This window comes from Pongo abelii, chromosome 2 (genome assembly GCF_028885655.2).
Source record: "Pongo abelii isolate AG06213 chromosome 2, NHGRI_mPonAbe1-v2.0_pri, whole genome shotgun sequence".
Taxonomy (NCBI): domain Eukaryota; kingdom Metazoa; phylum Chordata; class Mammalia; order Primates; family Hominidae; genus Pongo; species Pongo abelii.
In genome coordinates, this window is record NC_085928.1 from 162,792,987 (window position 1) to 162,799,832 (window position 6,846).

Genomic DNA, 6,846 nt, shown 5'->3' on the forward strand with positions numbered 1-6,846 from the left:
TCAGCCTCCCGAGTAGCTGGGACTACAGGCGCACACCACTGCACCCAGCTAATTTTTTTGTATTTTTAGTAGAGAAGAGGTTTCACCGTGGTCTCCATCTCCTGACCTCATGATCCGCCCGCCTCAGCCTCCCAAAGTGCTGGGATTACAGGCATGAGCCACCGTGCCCAGCCTAATTTTGTATTTTTAGTAGAGATGGGGTTTCTCCATATTGGTCAAGCTGGTCTCGAACTCCCAACCTCAGGTGATCTGCCTGCCTCGGCCTCCCAAAGTGCTGGGATTACAGGCGTGAGCCAACGCGCCCAGCAGATTTATTCATTCTTCTTCTTTTTTTTTCTTTTTTTAGACGTAGTTTCACTCTGGTTGCCCAGGCTGGAGTGCAATGGTGCGATCTTGGCTCACCGCAACCTCCGCCTCCCAGGTTCAAACAATTCTCCTGCCTCAGCCTCCCGAGTAGCTGGGATTACTGGCATGCACCACCACACCCGGCTAATTTTTTATTTTTAGTAGAGACAGGGTTTCTCCATGTTGAGGCTGGTCTCGAACACCTGACCTCAGATGATCCGCCCGCCTCGGCCTCCCAAAGTGCTGGGATTACAGGCGTGAGCCACCATGCCTGACCCTATTCAGTCTTAACAAAGTAAGCTCTTTTATTGTCCTGTATCAGTCCTGTGTCAATATCTGTTAGTTCAACTCCTTTGAAATCTCAAATTCGAATTTATTAAATTGGGTCAAAAATTGATGCCCTAATGTAGTCTACAGATTTTTTTTTCTGTGTTTGACCATTACAGCATTAACTTATGAAGAATAAGAATGAGAATTAAGGGGAGGTTGGGAGAGGAGCAGAAGGTGGAGGAGAAAAGAATTAGAAGAAAAGGAAGTTAGAATAGATTTAGGCATTGTCAAGTTTACCACATACCACAGGCCCCACTATTGTCGTTAAGTGTGGACTCTACCTATTACTGGCTACCTTAAGGCATTTGAATTACCCATTCTCTGTACTTACTATATTCTGTAATAGAAGGGAATAAACCATAAACTAATTTTTCCCTCATTTCGTTGGTACTTTTTTTTTTTTTTTTTTGAAATGGAGCCTCCCTCTATCGCCCAGGTTTGAGTACAGTGGTGCAGTCTCAGCTCACTCAAACCTCACCTCCTGGGTTCAAGCGATTCTCCTGCCTCAGCCTCCAGAGAAACTGGGATTGCAGGTGCCTGCCACCACGCCCAGGTAATTTTTGTGTTTTTAGTAGAGACAGGGTTTTGCCATGTTGGCTAGGCTGGTCTCTAACTCCTGACCTCAGGTTATCTGCCCACCTCGGCCTCCCAAAGTGCTAGGATTACAGGCGTGAGCCACCGCATCCAGACATTCCCTGGTACTTTTTAAATTCTGACCCTGTCTCACTCCAGTATCACTATATATGTCATGTCTATGAGAAAAGACATATATAGTGTCATATCTTTCCAGTGTCATATCCTCAGACTAACATCTGGAATAATTTGACCATATATCTGGGTGCTATAGCCCAGTCAAGTTGACACATAAAATTAACCACAACAGGAATAGTTATCAAAAGCAATCATGTTCTATTTCAAAATACTATGGAAAGTTGCCTTCATGCATAAAAATTATCTTAATGTTCCCCAGGACTGATCTGACTACAATGGCTTGATTGTGTTTTTCAATGTGACTTTTTAACCTAGATCCTATTCTCTGTGGCCACATCACCAGGAATTATCAAGCCTTACGAGTGTGTGTAGGGTAGGGTGTGAGGTGGAGATGGAAGAAGAGGGGCAATGTAGTCTTTTTTGGAGAGATTAATAGATATTTATTTCATTATAAAGGATTTTATTCCAGTACCTTTAGAAGTCATCACTCTAAAATTACTAAACACACTTAAAAATTGTCTAAACTCACATTTTATGTGATAAAACTACAAAACACAATCCTTTAATAGAAGCACTCATTTTCATTTTGCATAAATATTTCTGTATTGAATAACTTTTAACAGTTTCAAATTTCTTTCACGTATGTGCAGAAGTTCATGAGACTTTTGTGTGCTGACTGAGTGGTTCCTTTGTTGTTCTGTATTCATTTTATTTGTGATTTTGCCACTTAGAAATTGTTTACTCTTTAAACTTGCATGAAATGAGAGAAATGGGCCTGCCGCGGTGGCTCATGCCTGTAATCCCCGCACTTTGGGAAGCCGAGGTGGGCGGATCACCTGAGGTTAGGAGTTTGAGACCAGCCTGGTCAAAATGGTGAAACCCCGTCTCTACTAAATATACAAAATTAGCCGGGCATGGTGGCAAATGCCTGTAATCCCAGCTACTCGGGAGGTTGAGGCAGGAGAATCGCTTGAACCCGGGAGGTGGAGGTTGCAGGGAACCGAGATCGTGCCACTGCACTCCAGCCTGGGCGACAAGAGCGAAACTCCATCTCAAGAAAAAAAAAAAAAGTTCGCTTTTTTTGTGGTGGGTGGTTTTATACAGGGTTCCTGAGTTCCAACAATTTCCCTTTGTAGCATTATTGATACAGTTTTGCCCATACAAATTAATGTTTCTGCTTTGACTAATTCATTTGTGGAAACATCAAGTTCACACCCTTTGGAAGGAGGGAATACAGGATAGTGGAAGTAAGGGAGATGGTTTTAAGAAAATAGTACAGCACACAAATACCTACGCACTGGTATGTTAAGTCTTTTTTTTTTTTTTGAGACCGAGTCTCTCTGTGTCGCCCAGGCTGGAGTGCAGTGGCGCGATCTCGGCTCACTGCAAACTCCGCCTCCTGGGTTCACGCCATTCTCCTGCCTCAGCCTCTCGAGTAGCTGGGACTACAGGTGCCCGCCACCACGCCCGGCTATTTTTTTTGTATTTTTAGTAGAGACAGGGTTTCACGTGTTAGCCAGGACCGTCTAGATCTCCTGACCTCGTGATCCACCCGCCTCGGCCTCCCAAAGTGCTGGGATTACAGGCGTGAGCCACCGCGCCCGGCCTGGTATGTTAAGTCTTACTAAAAGGTGCACTGCCACCGGGTGCGGTGGCTCACGCCTGTAATCCCAGCACTCTGGGAGGCTGAGGCGGGCGGATGACCTGAGGTCAGGAGTTCGAGACCAGCCTGACCGATATGGTGAAAGCCCATCTCTACTAAAAATACAAAAATTAGCCGGGCGTGGTGGCAGGCGCCTGTAGTCCCAGCTACTGGGGAGGCTGAGACAGGAGAATTGCTTGAACCCGGGTGGCGGAGGTTGCAGTGAACTGAAATCGTGCCACTGCAATCCAGCCTGGGCAACAGAGCAAGACTCCTTCTCAAAAAAAAAAAAAAAAAAAAAAAAAGTGCACTGCCTGGGAGTAACCTTGTCTTTCTGCCACTGCCCAACACCACGACCCTCTAATTCTGCTGTTACACCTTGATGATTTGTAGAAATCACTGCTGATATGCATAGAATGTGTGTGTTCTACTGAAGTTTTCTAACAAATGGTACCGTAAAAAACTTTTACATATTCAATTCCAGGTAGAAAAATTTGTCTCCTTCTAACACTTCTCTATTAATTTCACATTGAACAGTAATGGCTTATTCACATGCCTGCTTCCCTACTAGGCTGTAAATATCTTGAGGGCAGGGGCCTGACCTTATTTATCTTTGTAGATGGAGCAACCTAGCACAAAAGGTAGGTCTCAAGGAAAGCAGATGAGTGAAGCATCAAGTAAGACTCTAGTATAAGTAATTATTGCAAAACAGCTGTTCTAACTTTTAAGGCAATCTATTCACTGTGCTTAATAACTTATCCTGACACCACTTCGCCTCTCAACTCTATTTATTCTAATTGGAATAAAATTTTAAAACTTCAAGCCAGGCGAGGCAGCTCATACCTGTAATCCCAGCACTTTGAGAGGCTGATGCGGGTGGATCGCCTGAGATCAGGAGTTTGAGACCAGCTTGGCCAACATGATGAAACCCTGTCTCTACTAAAAATATAAAAATTAGCCAGACGTGGTGGTGAGCACCTGTAATCCCAGCTACTCTGGAGGCTGAGGCAGGAGAATCGCTTGAACCCAGGAGGCAGAGGTTGCAGTGAACCGAGATCGGCCATTGCACTCCAGCCTGGGCAACAGAGTGAGACGCCGTCTGAAAAAAAAGAAAATTTAAAACTTCAAATAGCAATTTGAAATAAAGTCACTGGCAAATTCACAGCATTTATATAGTACACACCGTAAACTACAAATCAGAGAGCACAGTGAACACAGTAATTAATTAAACCTGATAAGTAGGGAAGTAGAAATTATAGCCGTTTAAAAAATAGTAGTAATTACCTTGCATCTTCAAAGCATCCTTTCTTCCCCATGTCCTATGATGTCAATTTATATGAAGTAAATTACTTAAAAGTATTCTTCCCATATTAAAGACGGATAGAAAAAGTTTTCCTTATTTTCTGATAGGCCAAATGTGTTCTCACTCCTATGTAAACATAGAAATGAAAATACTAATATACTAATGTAGCTACAATGTTATGTTTAAAAGTAAAATGTTAACACATTCCTTATATTATATTATGTCTATATATAATATATATTATAAGACAATATACATATTATAAGGAATGTGTTAACATTTTACTTTTAAACAAAATATATAAAATTAACAAATATATAAATAACATAATATGAATAACAATGTATAATATATATTAAATAACATATTATATATAAAAATAACAAAAAATATATATATTTATAGAGAGAGAGACAAGGTCTTGCTATGTTGCCCAAGCTGATCTCAAACTCCTGGCTTCAAGCAATCCTCTTGCCTCAGCCTCCCAAAGTGCTGGGATTACAGGCATAAGACAATACATACAAGGTTTTGATTATATTAAAGCTCTTTTTTCTCAATTTAACTATTAATTCCACATTGAACATTAATGACTTATTACTTTTAGTAATGGCTTATCACTTTTTAGTTCCACACTACTTTATAGATTTTTGTAGAGTGAATGCTTTGGTTTTGACTGCTCAGCTTCCTCTCTAATTTCAAGAAAAAATAAATAAAACTCTTTGTCTACACATTACCAAAAATTAAAAACTAATTAATAAAGCTATTATTTTTGTAGTTCTTTTTGTTTTTTTTTTTTTGAGATGGAGTCTCGCTCTGTCGCCCAGGCTGGAGTGCAGTGGCGCAATCTTGGCTCACTGCAAGCTGCGCCTCCCGGGTTCATGCCATTCTCCTGCTTCAGCCTCCACAGTAGCTGGGACTACAGGTGCCCGCCACAACACCCAGTTAATTTTTTGTATTTTTTAGTAGAGACAGGGTTTCACCATGTTAGCCAGGATGGTCTCGATCTCCTGACCTCGTGATCCGCCTGCCTCGGCCTCCCAAAGTGCTGGGATTGCAGGTGTGAGCCACAGCGCCCGGCCCTGTAGTTCTTTAACATAGGATTTTCCCATGTCAAAAAATACTTTTCTGCAACAATAACCCTTCCTTTCTATAACATTAGATATTCTTTCATGATCAAATTTTTTCATGATCAATTATAATTTATATTTTATAAAGTCCATGTTGATGACAAAGTCATGCTCTGTATAAATATTTGGGATTATATCATCAGGAAATGCAAAGTATTTTTATGCTTCTCTAGCTGTAATACAAAATAGTGGTAACATTTGGAAAATAATCTAGTTCTTAACAGACGTAGCGTAAGTTAAATGAGTGTACATTACATATAGAGTTGACTCTTGATCCACATAGGTTTAAACTGCATAGGTCCACTTATATGTGGATTTTCTTTTGCCTCTGCCATCCTGAGACAGCAAGACCAAGCCCTCCTTGTCCTTCTCCTCAGTCTGCTCAATGTGAAGATGATGAGGATGAAGACCTTTATGACTATCCACTTCCACTTAATACATAGTAAACATATTTTCTCTTCTTTATGATTCCTTTTTTCCTTCCTTCCTTCCTTCCTTCCTTTTTCTTTTTTTTAGACAGAGCCTCACTCTCTCACCCAGGCTAGAGTGCAGTTGCGTGACCATGGCTCACCACAGCCTTGACCTTCGGGGCTCATGTGATCCTCCCACCTCAGCCTTTCGAGTAGCTGGGACTACAGGCAAGCATCACCATGCTCAACTAATTTTTGTATTTTTTGTAGATACAGGGTTTGGCCATGTTGCCCAGGCTGATCTTGAACTCCTGGGCTCAAGTGATTCACCTGCTTCGGCCTCCCAAAGTGCTAGGAGTACAGGTGTGAGCCACCACACCCAGCTTCTTTATACTTTTTCTTTTCTTTCTTTTTTTTTTTTGAGACCGAGTCTTGCTCTTTCACCCAGGCTGGTGTGCAGTGGCACTATCTTGGCTCACTGCAATCTCCACCTTCTGGTTTCAAGCGATTCTCCTGCCTCAGCCTCCTGAGTAGCTGGGATTGCAGGTGCCCGCCACCATGCCCAGCTTCTTTATACTGTTCTTTTCTTTTTTTTGAGATGGAGTCCCGCTCTTTCACCCAGGCTGGAGTGCAGTGGCGTGATCTTGGCTCACTGCAACCTCCACCTCCCAAATTCAAGCGATTCTTCTGCCTCAGTGCCCCCATACAGGCATACACTACCACATCTGGCTAATTTTTGTATTTTTAGTAGAGATGAGGTTTCACCATATTGGCCAGGCTGGTCTCGAACTCCTGACCTTGTGATCTGCCTGCCTCTGCCTCCCAAAGTGCTGGGATTACAGGTGTGAGCCACTGCTCCCAGCCTTTATGCTTTATGCTTTTCTTAATAACATTTTCTTTTCTCTTGCCTACTTTATTGTAACAATACAGTATATAATACACATAACATGCAAAATATGTGGTAATTGACTGTTTATG